Below are 14,335 nucleotides of genomic sequence, written 5' to 3' on the forward strand. Positions count from 1 at the left end.
AACTCTGTAAAAGAAAAAGCAAGCTGAGATGATGAATGAGTATTTAATGTTATATATTAAACAGAGCAATAAAAACTTCTTATAAAACGTGTTGTTTTAGAATTTTTGTATTTTTAATAGTAGTACCCCATAGCACGTACGTTGTAATGTACATACTCATGCAGTAACATACTTTTATATGTACACGTAGGAAAAATGTGTAAAATGTAAATAAAAGAATATTGAAATAAATCTATATGAAAACTTCTCACCGAGCACAAAGCAGTAGCCAACAATACCAAAGCGGCTGCCAAGGAATCAAAGCGCATGCTTGGTTGCGGTTCCCAGCCCTGTCGCATTCGACTCGACGATGCACGCATGCGCAAGCTCGTTGCGCTCCAAGTACTAGATGCGGTGGGGGGGAAGGAGGAGGCACGGGGAGTGTTAAGACGGCACTCACAATTTAGCAGGAAGAGTGATCTTCCCCGCGTTTGGGCGCTTAATGGGTGAGCTCGCGATTTGGCAGGGTGGAGGGAGGCCAGAGACATAGAGAAAAGAAAGAAGAGAAAAAAGAATATTAGTACTGGGGGGAGGGAAAGGAGGGCTCATATGTGAATTCGGGTTTGGTAAAGAACGGAGTGTAAGGACTGCAAGAGCTGGTGACGTCCAAAAATAATAAAACGTAGTAGTATATGAGCTTTATAGACCCAACGGTAACGACACAAAAGGGCCGTGAACAAGCAGTTGTGGTCCTTGGAATCCAGTAAACCGTGGATGAAGGTATGTGCGCGCTTGAGTCTGTTACCTTTATGTGCGGGCGGTGGAGGTTTGCTTGCTTACTTTTGTTTTCACTTGCAATATGTTTCGTGTCAGTCAGAGTACAGCCCTCCCTTTGTTTGGCAGTACGGTGCTGATCCGCCGCTTCTGCTGCTGCTGTTCTCGCCGCCGCTGCGGGGTTTGTAAATAGTGGAGCAACATGGCTGACATTGACGCGGCCGCTGAGATACACATACGGGTTCATCTCGCAGGCATGCAGCTAGCTGCATTGTCTTTTTGCTCCTTCAGCCTCCCCAGTTTCCACAGTGCATCAGTGTTGCGCCGTTAACCATTGTCATTACTGGTAACTGTTTACTCATACCTGCACCTATTCATAAAAGGACGGAGTTTCACCTATATTTAATAATCTCCTTATAATAACGCAGCATTCCTGCTTGTGGACAGATGTTAGCAAGTTTAGCAGTGGTTTTACACACATCGCCCAGCGTCTTTTAAATATGTGCTGCTGACGAAACATTTTCAGTGTGAGTTTATTAAGAAGAAAAGCTGAAAGATAAACTGAACTAAAAGAATATTGATACTTAATGTTGGGTTGTGGTTGTTTTATATTTTACTTAAGGAGGACGTCAAGTTGTTGGGAATTGATTTCTTGCTTATTGTTCTTCACAGTCCTCGTTCAGTACAGTGATTGTATCCGGTAACTGGCTGCATGGTAGTGGTTCTCCTTCAAGAATGAAGGTCAGTTTTGTAGGGTTCTAGTTGGTGAGCTGCATCATTAACATATAAACCACTTTGCTTTCTTATTTTTAGAAGTCATATTGTATTTACCAGTTGTGTCCCATTTGTTTTCCTTCAAGTGGTATTTGTGAAGCTCCAGACCATTTTCTATGTATTTTTTTGTGCAGTAAAATTTTAAGAGGTTTACATATTCAACTCAACTCCATATCAGAAATCCTAGAGTAGGAACCTGAAAAAGGCTGGTTGCCTAGTTCTAGGTGTTTTTCCTTTTAAAGGGTGGTTTTGTAACCTTATGCTTTTCAAGTTGGGTTTGTCAGAAATTCATTTTGTTAGATTCATGTTTTGCATGAGTGCATGAAGGTTACTTTGAAGTTCATAACACATGCCGAAATGTATCATTTTTTTTTGTTGATTTGAAATGTCCTAAACAGCTGATACTTTAAATTTGTTATTTTTATATACATTATTCAAAATGTCAGGTTGACTTTGTGAAATTCAACTGAAGATAAATCCATTATATTAGAGTTCATGGAAAACAGTCTATCTTGTTTTCACAGATCGGAGATGTTTCTTAAAATTAGCCATTGAACTGGATTTGTCTTAACTGCAGTAAAGTGATTGTAACTGAAGACTGCAACACAGCTAGTCCTAATCAGATGTGTGTTTTACTACTGGCAGGCAGTAGTAATAATAATGTATTTCCCTTTCCCATGCTCAAAGAGCTTTTCAAATATATAAACGAATGCAACAGGAATAAAAGCAAAGATGATTTTAATAACACAGAAAACAAAATATCAAACAGTAAACACCAAATAGGTACAATTAAAGTCGAAGTTCTGCATTAGATTAAGAAATCAACAGGAATTTATCCTACATTTTCATGTAGGAATGTGGTGAGAATTGTAGCAAAATGACACCTTTTATTGGCTGACTAAAAATATTACAATATGCAAGCTATTGAGGCAACTCGGGCCCCTTCGTCAGGCAATATGTAAGAGAGCTTGCATATTGTAATCTTTTTAGTTAGCCAATGAAAGGTGTCATTTTGCTATAATTCTCACTACATTCATAATGGCTAACACGGTCCAACACCCTAGTACTACATGTAGGAATGTAAATGGGGATGTTAGTCACTGCCCTTACCTTAACCTTTTATTGTTTCTATTTGTCTGTTTTATTTCATTCTGTCTGTTATTAGATACAACTGAGAAGGCAATTTTCATGTTTTCTTGTGTAAACATGACTAAATAAAGAAACCTTAAACACTAAGCTGGTGAGCACCAGAACCCTTGGCCCTGTATATAAGCAGTGTATGTTGGCCCCTTCCTCTCGAAAAGAAACTTTTCATTCCAGGTTTTGAGAGCCAAATCCTTCCAGTCCTGGGTACTGATTACGCTAGCGATGCCCATGATACTAAGGAACAATGGGCAGCTTGACAGTTAATTTCATTAACAGTTTTACAGTCTGATGCGTCAGTTTAGATGTAACAATCCCATCCAGACCGCCTCCTTGACATGAGCTGTATGCTGCTGCAAAGTAAACAGTGGCAAAATAAGCAGATCAGATGAAGTCTGTTAATTTAGAGATATAAATTCCTCGCCTTTTGTTTTTGTGTGACGTATACTATTTTACTGTTGATGAGACGCATGTTAAACTTGGCAGTGTTGGGTGAAGAAAGTTCATTAAATACAGAACTATCACTGGAGATTATTTCAGTACAGGGCAGATTTGGTACATTTTTTTTTTTAAATAACACCTACGCGGATTATAGTACTTCATAATTAAGAGAGTGGATGAGCTCCCAAGCACAGCTTGTAATCCTCCATTACAAATTTCGAAATACTGAGGCATATCAATTCTTTTACGGTTATTCCAGTTCGATCATTTGCTTCTGATGGGACACATAATGTAGAGAATTTCATAATGTAGTGTGCCAGGAACTCATCCTGAAACACCATACCGACCACCTTGAAACGTTTGTACTAATAACCTGAGTAAAACTAATTTGTAAATGTGTAACATCTGCTCAGGTGATAACATTGCATTCTGTGCATCTAGGTAATCTGTTATTGTCAAAGAATCTGCCAACAAGCAATATTTTTATGGAAAAAAAAGTAGATCCCACACCTCCACAATGATGATTGTGAATTCATAGCCATAGCTAATTACTGTGCACTGAACCACACACTTTGAAATTTAGGGATCATTGTATTCTGTCAGCTTACATTGATTTAATAGCTATATATTAGATCACATTATACTTTATTTGTCCCAAGGGGGAAATTAAAATTATATAAAAGCTCCCAAAAAAGCCCAACACATATAAAGTTCTGACTTGGTTAACCCAGAGCTGCTACTGTCAATAACAGGTTTGTAGGTGGCAATAAGATGACTTCACACCTGCTTGCATTATGCCACAGGTTAATATTTTAAAGGCATAAATATTTGGACAGAGCAGTGTCCACAGAAGGAACAAGCCAAATAAGCATTAATTCTTTTTTTGAAGTCGCCAGCATTAAGAATGATTCATCAAAAATACATTGGCAAGAGGTGAGTCATTTATGTTGCTTAATTAGCCAGGATGATGTAACTTGCTTTCTGGGGCAGTCGCATGGACAAATTCAGTCAGTAGTGTAATAATTATTATTATTTTAAGTTTAAATCTTTTTGTCACAGTAAATGTTAGTGAGCATATAGTTACAGTCACATGTAGGAATTTCAAAAGAACTGAGACTTTGGTACTAATTCAATATAAAAATACCAAAAACATAGCATTGCCAACTTTTGTTTTTATAGCATTCATACTAAAATGAGAATTGAAACCACATTTATGATTAACTGCAAGTAGGTATTTTACTTTGGAAGGCACAATAATGCATGATTTAAGCTTGAGCAAAAAACTGCATATGAAAATGGCTTGTGGTGCTACAGTATTGCATTAACTCATCTCAAAAAGTAAAACAGCAGAAGTTATGTCTGGAAATACTTTGAGTTGGAGGTAGAATTTCAGTGTGTACTTTAGGAGCACTTGATGTCTCTAATTAGGTTATAATTGTTTAATTTTTTGATGTCTAGATTAATCTGACCCTATAAAGGAACGTATGCTTTACATTCATTCTCTGATTGTGCATCTACAGATATCTGTCCCACCATCCATTTATTTTCTAAGCAGTGTCAGGGCCACACCTGTGGAATGTGGGAGTGCGGAGAAAACTGCACAGAAACAGTGCTAACAATAGTTGTAGCAAATAAAAAAAAAAAATGAGGCAATTTTAAAATGAAGTGGCTATTTGGCTTGTCTACATTGATGATGAGGCGAGCTGCTCAATCTATCATTGCCAAAATTTTTATTTAGTGTTTCGATGCAACAAAGCACAACATGCATCTTTTTAGTAATATGGCATGTACTGTGTTAACAGAAGTGCATCACAGGGACATGTACTTAGAACCATACTGGGAAAACGGCTTACAGGAATACAAATCAACAAATGCTAAATGTTATCAGTTGTTTTGTTTTTGAAGGCAAACTAATGTTCATTAGTATAACTCCTAGCATGTGACAAACATAGTGAAGGCACATGCGGTGTATAAAATAGTTGAAAGATATTGGTGAATTTAATGTAATCTCTTAGTTGCAATTTATTGAATACAAGTAATGCCAGTACAGTACAGTAAATCTATTTTTAGATTTGTACACAGGCTAAGCAATAAAGTCTGATCATTCATGTAATATGCTATGAAAACAGCACAAATATATTTTTAATAAGAGTTCTTGAATACTTGATTAATGTAAAACTGATGAGTATGATTTCACTCTTGAAGATCTGAAGTTGGGATAATCATCAAAAAAGTACAGATCTGGACAGTAAAGCCGCAGGAGTTTGACATTGGAAATCTGAATCAATTTGACTCATCTGTTAAATGTCACTCTTTACTATGGTTTTTTTTACCAGCTAAAGACGCACATATAAATCAGTAACATTTGTTAGAAACCTAACGGTGGGAATCTCTTAACAAACTAGATATAATAATGTTGGAATTTTTGTTTTGAATTTAAGCAATTTTCTTTAGTTACAGGGTGAGATGATGTCCGAGGATAAAATTAGAATGTGCACACAGTAAAATAAATAGCTTGGTCCATGATGTCATTCTTTATAACCCTGTATTGAATTCTCTCCGACATTATAACCCCACCATTTGCTGTTTCACTGGAGTAATCCCATGTCTGTCCCATGTTCAATTCAAGTCTTGCATTTTAATTTTTTATTTATGAATTCCATTATTAGTTTGATTAACTGATAGCTGGGCGTCTACTTGATTGATATACCACTATTTAAAAATTTGTCTTAGTATTTACATGTTTTATGTTCTATTACAGAAACAATATTGACCACTTCAATAATGGTGTTACTTTTTAGTTTAAAAAGCCTGTGAAAGGGATGTCTGTTTTTTGTCGTGGTATCAAATAGGTGTCGAGTATTCTGAAATTTCAAAGGTATTCGTATTGATTACAAAATGCTGGTATCATGACATGCCCTAGTCTTGTTTTCATAAACTGGAGTTGCAGGTTGTGGATGCCAGTTGCTGAAATTAAGATTTTGGGTTTTTTGAGAGTTTAAATACTGACTGAATTTGAGTTTGACAGATCTTCCATGTTTTCAAACTACTTATCTGTATCTTATTTTGGCTTCAAAAACACAATGAGCACCAAGAAATTTAGTGTTTAATTGTTTTCAACATTGAAGTATGTAGTTTTTCAGTGCCTCACATATTCGCTTATCTGTATAGTTCTGTGTTATAACTAGCACATGATATATCAAAACAGCATGACAAGACCTTCAAAGCAGTATTATGATCTGAATCACATTAATCTCTGGCCAATATAAAAGTTTTCTACCCCTGTCTAAATATATTTTTTTTTTGTAGGAATGAACATGTAGAGCAGCTAATTTTGTCAAAATTGTTGGTTAGCCATTTGTACAGCAAAAGCTATAGGATTGAAAATTGTCTTAATTTTAACTAGATGCAGCTGCTGTGTGGAGTTCCTTGGGTCTGTGTGGCTTTTGAATTTCTAACTTGCCCCTGTATGAGTAAATGTGTATGTATCCAGTCTAGCTAGGGTAGGCACTGCCTTCCTGTAAACCTGAAGTGGGCAGGTTGGTAATTAGGAAATGGGAATAGGAGGTAACTTTTTTTTTTTCTTTTTTCTTTCTTTATAGGGGCTATTTTTAATGCGTTTTCATTGAAAAGTAATTAATCAATCTTGCTCTCATTTTTTATTTCCTCATTGTAGTACTACAAGTGGAAATGTTTGCAAGTCAAAGCTGACTGGTCACATCATCACTCTTTCAAAGCATGTAGGAATCACACATTATGTTTTCATTGCTGGACTAGCACTATAATGGGATTAATTTGGCTCTAATATAGACATTTTATTTATTTTGTTATTATCTTGATGTGCAACTGGATTTTCTCACTTTATTAATTTAAACTATGGGATTTTTGAATAGATGTTATTTTTCTCAATCCCATTTACATTCCAACTGGATACACTGAAGTACAGATTTTGTTTGCTTGTTCTTAATGGGCTGCAGTTTATTTACTGTCTCAAATAAATGTAAAGATTTTTCTTTGTTTCACCTGCGGTGGGTGTAAAAATGCTGCTGATGGATATACAATAAACTAATTTTATTTATTTTTAAATTAATGACAGTTCAATTTTATGCAATGCTGCAATATGATGCACAGTTAAATAGAATATTAATTTGATTTTTAAATGTGTTTAGATTACTTGGAAATTAAACACTAAAGAAGAACGTTAAGTAGTGAGCATGCATATAACTGATAAAATGTGGCTGCTTATACAGATAAAAGCCACAGTAAATTTAATAATGAGACCATATTTAAAAATGCAGAATACTCATTAGAATTGTGTATTTGGGCTTTGTATTTTTGTTTGTTTGGCAGAAGTTTGAACATTTTAAAATAATTTCCTGCTTTAGATAATGCAATTTTAAAGTTGTGCAATTTAAATTGCATTATAATTGATAAACTTTTTATTATGAACGAGTGCCTGGCTCTTGCCTAATGTCAAGTAATTTGCATTTGAATTACGTAATTTGTCCCAACTGATTTTTTATTTTATTGTATTTATTTATTTTTTGCCTGACACCTACAGCCTCTTTACTAGATCATTTTCAATTAAATTGTATTTTATACAGGAACGCAATTAGTCACCAATGGCAATATGAAGTCTATGTCCAAAACAAGGAAGCCTCTTCCAGTTGTTAATCCGTAGTGCACTGACAATGTTAGCCCCGCCATCTGTTATTACGCAAACCATGCAGCCTTCTCACAGCAACTATGATGCCCACTCATCTTTCAGATCTTATGTAATGATGTTGGCTGTGTGGTCTTCTGGGAAGTAGGATGTTTGCAGACAGTAGCTTTACAGTTGCTAGGTTTTGTTGGTGAAGTGCACCATTGAGGAGGGGTATGGCTCAGATGTTCGGTTTGACCATAAATCTGTTGTTGTGGCAAAATGTGAAATCTTCTGCAGTTTATGAATCAGAGTTTGGGGACATGAGTTATACAATTTAGTTAGAGCTGTTTGATTGAGATTTTTAGCCAGGCAGTGTATCTTGGGTCTAAGTATTCAAATGTTGTTTGAAACCATCCCTCTCAACCACTCAATTTGGCAACTTATATTTTGCGATGTAATTGGTGATTTTTATATCTTGCTATCTGGTGATTTTTTTCTTTTTGTATGGTGCTTTTTTGGCAAATGATTCTACTAATGTTTGCCAAGTGTGTCTTTATGCTTGTAGCTTGGATGATTTAGACCTGTTGTGGACAGCTCACTCCTGAAGCTTTTCCTATTCTTCATAATTTCTGCTGAGTTTAACGTTGCCATGGTGTTTCAGTGAAAACATCTGTTATCTCTTTCTTTGTCTGTAAAAGTCAGTTAGTGGAAAGCCTGGCATTGCATGCTGTTCACCAGTGTACTGTAATCTCGGGTATGATTTGACACTGCAACTCTGAGTGAATCTTGTAGATGTGCATCAGTAAGACGTGTTTGTTTTTGATGAAGTTCATATCCAAAAAGGCTGATTCACAGAGATAGGTTGAACCAAAAAGGCAGGCAACTTTCATAGCTGCTGTGCATACACATTTGTACTTTTCTGTGTCCTCAAGACACCAAAGGCTTAGTGCACCTTGATGGGCTTTGAGGTGGAAGTCATTTTGCAACATTAGGATTTCAGTCTCCACCTGTCCAGCATCCAAGTAGAACGTTGCACTTCTCTTCTACCCAGGTTTGTAGGTACTGAGTTTATAATGTAAGTGTCAAGTGTGGTCCTTGTCAACACAAGGCAAAACATTTATTAAATCCAGAAACATTGTTGTTAATTTTTAAAAGCGAACCTGTTAAGAACCAGTGCCATTCACTAAACATTTTTCTACGGGAATAACTGTTAATACCGGTTAAATATAATTTCATGTACAATTAGAACTGCCTAAATAAAAGAATTGCCATACAGGCAAATGTTTACTCACCTGTCACTATGTTGAGAACTGTGTGGTCTTGACTCTCTGGTTTCATCAAATAAAACACAAATTTTCTTACCTCGAATCTTTAGAAGAACGGCATCCATATGTTGTTCAAAGACACGGAGCAAATGAGTTAGACGAAGACTGCTCATTTTCTGGCAGCGTGCCTCCTTGATTGCAATGCTTAATAAAGAAAGGACGCATCGTCATTTTTTTTTTTTTTCAAGCGATATGTCTGACTCGCATGACCACAAAGTCCTCCACAAACTGCTGTCTTGCATCTGATGATTTTATTTCCTCTATTTTTACCTTAAGGGGAACACTTTTTGATTTCTCCTTGTTCTTTAGATTTGACTTGGCAATTGAAAGTATCTTTTCATTTCCAGTCTGTGGTATGCTGGCAAAACCAGCTTCGCAAAAGTTGAGATTTTATTGTAACCTCTATTTTGTAGTTAAGCTTCAGTTTTATAGTTTTTTTTCTACGCAGTTAGGGTATCTGATCCTGCTTGCTTTGACATTTAGTTTTGTAACAGTCACCCCTTCAGTCTCTAAATTCCATTTCCATATCTAAAATCTATTTTTATGCATTAATTCCATGATTTCAAAACATTGCGGAAATCAAAGGGCCCTAAAAATGGTAAGTTTTCTTTTGCTTTTCTGCCATGTTTTTCTTTATTTTTAGGGGATAAAACCCGAGTCTAGCTCCCTGTTTCAGCTGCGCCCGTATGCTTGTCTCAGTGAAGAGTGAGATGGAGGTTTGTCTTGCACATGGTATTGAACTTTGACAAGAGGCTGCCCCCAATGTACATCAATGCAAGTGTTATTGATTCAAAAAGAACAGCAATACAATTAAATATAATTTTTAGATAGATCTCCATGGTGTCTAATGCTATTTTTAGAACATGCCCTGTGCACAACTCACATGGTCCCTGTAGGCGACCAAGTCCGTGTTGGCTACCTCTGTCATAGATGATCCATATAATATACATGCAAGATAAATGGGTTTATGTCTAGCACAACTGCAGCAACACCCACCATTTAATTTATTTAAAGAAAATAAATAATGCAAATACTTCTTGGTCTGTTGTCCACAATGCATTTCAAATGATAGTTGAGATGTACTGGTCAACAAAACAATCTTCTGATCTATATACACAAAGTGCAAGGAAAGCTAGCAGCTCATCATGACACCATAGCTCACAGACAGCATGGATTTTGCTTTCAGTGTGTGTGGAGCAAACCAGATGTGCTCCCTGTTCCTTTTAGAGGCGATAGCTTCCTAGTTGGAATAAGTTTTTTTTTGTAATTGCGGCGTTTTAAGTAACCGAAAACTATATAGATATGGTATTAAAAGGCGGTATCCCTCCTATAGTGATACGGCGGTAAAAATCACATAAGAGAAAATAACTTAGCTTTCTTTAATGACCATTTACGCGGCATTACAAACAGGAATCCATAGCAAGACAATACCAAGGTGGGATCTTGATCTATACAGTCTGCCATTTTTCGTTGTTGCGCTGGAAAGCTTTTTGGGACGGATGACAATATCATCCGTTTGGCTGCTGTCCAAGTCTCTTTATACTATCTTCTCCACGTGCAGGCCCTTACTTAGGTTCTGAACAAGGGAAGGAGAAGATTCCATTTCATCTCTAACATACGGAAATAGTATAATGCCCATTTTTGTAGTTGTACCTTCTCTCTTCAAATGCTTGCCTAGCAGTTTTAAATGCTGAGAGCCCCTGTGCACTAACTTTGGCCTGGTCTGTACATGTGAGTGGATTTATAAAATAATTATTGTACAGAACACAGTGACATTAAACTTGTATTCTTATTACAGTCCCAAATTCAAGTAAACATAAAAGGTCCTTACTAACTCCGCCTGCCAAAAAGCCAGTACACAAATGAAGTAACAAAGATTTATGTCATAATATACTGAACTTGATATTTATTAGGCTGCTTGTTTTTGTAACAAATCCAAGACATGGGGCTTACCTTACAAACTGAATTATCTAAAAAAACGTGCATTTAGACTAACCATGGTCTAGGGCTGTAGGCCAGCAGATCCCTCTCTTTCTTTATCTACTGACTGGGCAGTGCATGTGTGATATTTCTGTGCACATTCAGAAGTGGCATCAGAGTTTGTGCAAAGTCCTCACCTTTGTGGGCTTCATCGTTATTAGAACTGTAATCTACTGTTTACAAATTTTCACTTAAAAATGACTTGATCAGTGATCTGTAAAAAGGCAGGTCACCACCACCAACAACATTTATTTATATTGCACATTTTCATACAAATAATGCAGCTCAAAGTGCTTTACATGATGAAGAAAGAGAAAAAAGATTAAATAAGAATTAAAATAAGGGAACAGTAATTAACATAGAAAGTAAGATCTGATGGCCAGGAAGGACAGAAAAGACAAAAAAAAAACTCGACGGCTGGAGAAAAAAATTAAAATCTGCAGGGGTTCCAGGCCACGAGACCGCCCAGCCCCCCTCTAGGTATTTTACCTAACGTAAATGACCTCAATCAGTCCTCATGGTACTCAGGGTTCTCATGGAAGAACTTGATGATGATGGCCATGTGGACGTCTGGCCTTTAATCCATCAATGTAGGGACATCACAGTGCTTTGTTCAGGTGGTGGCGTACGTTGCCACCCCAGAAAACCGGAAAAAGAAGAGAAGGTAGGGGTTAGTACGAATTTTGAGTATGAATACCATGAATAATAATGATAATTAATTGAATATACAGAGCATCGGGAATAAACCATGTTAAAGTACGTACTCCACTGTATTAGCCTGGCGAATTCCTATTGGCAAGCTATTCCAGATTTTAGGTGCATAACAGCAGAAGGCCGCCTCACCACTTCTTTTAAGTTTAGCTCTTGGAATTATAAGCAGACACTAATTTGAAGATCTAAGGTTACGATTTGGAGTTTAAGATGTAAGACATTCCGAAATATAAGATTGAGTGAGATTGTTTAAGGCTTTGTAAACTATAAGCAGGATTTTAAAGTCAATTCTAAATGACACGGGTAACCAATGTAGTGACATCAAAACTGGAGAGATGTGCTTGGATTTTCTTTTCCTAGTTAAGATTCCAGCAGCTGCATTCTGCACTAGTTGCAATCGATTTATGTCATTTTTGGGTAGTCCTGAGAGGAGAGCATTACAGTAATCTAGGGCCAGTATTTCAGCCCCTGCTTTTTTAAGCTTACGGTCACTTAATTGTACTCCTTTACAGAAAGTATTAGGGGTAGTTGAGCCAGCATGCGTCCTTTTTTTCCTTTTGCAGAAAGCTTCCTGCAGTGTAAACAAAGAGCAGCAAGTGTTAGCTTATTTTATCAGTGAACAAGAGGAAACTGGCATAATAGCCTTTGTTAAAGAAAATGGAGTAATAAACTGAAAAAAAGTAATCTGAGAATTTTATATATGTGTGTGTTAGAGAAATGGTGAAAACTACTATTACTGAGCCTTGTTCCAGAGAGGCATATTAAACTGAAAAAAATAAACAATATAACAGCTTGTAATTATGAGAAGTATTGTTATGGATACATATTTCTGTACATATTTTACTGGTTAAAGTATGTATTTTAAGGAAATTTTATTTTAGTATTTTATGGTCACTGAACAATACACATACAGAATTTCATTTTATTAATAACAAAAATGAACAGTTAACACCTGTAGTCTGTAGTTTAATTATAAGAATACACTTTAATATAGAGCATAGCTTTATGTGGTTATGTAGAACATTAGTGTAAAGTTTTTTTTTTTAAAGTGATAAAACAAAAAAAAACATCAGAATCAGCAGATCAAGTAACATTAAATCGGTGATGGGTATTGGCCTTATAAAACCTGATTGGAGCATCCCTAGTACAATGTAGTCACTGGCCATTATTAAGAACTGTCACTAATACAACATGGCTTTGTTCTTTACATTTTGACAGCCCACATTCTTTGTTCTGCTGCTGCAAATGCCGTCACCAGAGCTGCTGTTCACTGGAGATGTGTAAGCTCTGGAAAAACAATGTGTGTGTGACTAGCGATGGAACAAGCTATCTCAGGAATAAGAGTAATGAGTTTAAAGAAATGATTGGCCAATCTTGATACAGGAATATTTCTCTAAAAAACGGAAGAAATGATTTTTTCACACAGGTTGATAGATTTTTTGTCCCCTGTAGCCCAGGTTAGCTTGTGAAGAATTCCAGCCATACTATTTATACTCAATTATTATACCCTTAGTACCCCTAGGGCCCTATCATTTCCACGATGCGGAAAACATGGACGGAATCACGGGATTAACGCATAAAAATGGATTTTAGATTTAAAAATGTCCCAATAAATTAAATAACTGAATAATCTGTAGTTCTGTTACTTAGATACTATTTTCTAGTTTGTTGTTTTTAAAGCAAATGCAATTCTTTGTAGAAATTCAGTCATGCCTCTGTTTGTGCACGTGTTTCCTGTATGTGTTTACGTTAAAGGCACGTGAATTAGCTAGCTGCCCAAGGCAGAAATGTCAAACCGAGCAGTACCAGTCAGATACCCTAAACTACATTGAAAAAACTAAGAAACACGAGCTTAACTGCAGAATTGAGTGTGACTTTTACGAATCTGGACAACAATTTTTCTGCAAGTTTACCAGCATACCATAGACTGGACACAAAATAATACAAGCAATTGCCACGTCAAATCTAAAACCCAAGATAAAGGAGAAATTAAGATCAAAAAGTGTTCCCTTTCAGGTAACAATATTGGAAACAGCATAATCGTCAGATGCAAGATCGACTTTGTGGTCATGAGAATCGGGACATACCGCTCGAAAAAATGACGAAGATGCACCCTTTCCTTATTAAGCATTGTAAACAAGGAGGTGTGCTGCCAGAAAATGAGAGCAGTCTTCGTCAAACTCATTTACCCTGTGTCTCTGAACAATATATGGACACCATTCTTCGAAAGATTCATGACAAGAAAATTTACGTTGTAACTGATGATACCACAGATAGTCGAGACCACATAGTTCTCAACATAGTGATAGGTGAGTAAACATTTGGCTGTATAGTAATTCTTTTATGTAGGCAGTTCTAATTGTACATTAAATTACATTTAACCGGTATTAAGTCTTTCCTGTAGAAAAATGTTATTAGTGAAAGGCACTGGTTGTTAATGGGTTCCCTTTTAAAAATTAACAACTATGTTTCTGGATTTAATAATTGTTTTGCCTCGTGGTGACAAGGTGCGCAAGGTCCACATTTGACCTTTTTGTTATAAACTCTGCACCTACAAACTTGG

General features: G+C 36.3%; 1 protein-coding gene across 5 annotated transcripts in view; it reads left to right on the top strand.

The window, feature by feature from the left end:
• Positions 1–397: 397 nt before the first annotated feature.
• Positions 398–14,335, top strand: part of LOC120532941 (spindlin-Z) — an 89,283-nt gene continuing 75,345 nt past the window's right edge. For 3 of the 5 annotated variants that reach the window (XM_039759441.1, XM_039759442.1, XM_039759443.1), the window contains exon 1: positions 400–759. The gene's annotated coding sequence lies outside the window, so the exon portion shown is untranslated. Of the gene's footprint in view, positions 760–14,335 lie in introns of all 5 variants that reach the window. The other 2 variants (XM_039759444.1, XM_039759445.1) reach the window with 1 other exon arrangement.

The sequence above is a fragment of the Polypterus senegalus genome, chromosome 7 (genome assembly GCF_016835505.1).
Source record: "Polypterus senegalus isolate Bchr_013 chromosome 7, ASM1683550v1, whole genome shotgun sequence".
NCBI classification, from domain to species: domain Eukaryota; kingdom Metazoa; phylum Chordata; class Cladistia; order Polypteriformes; family Polypteridae; genus Polypterus; species Polypterus senegalus.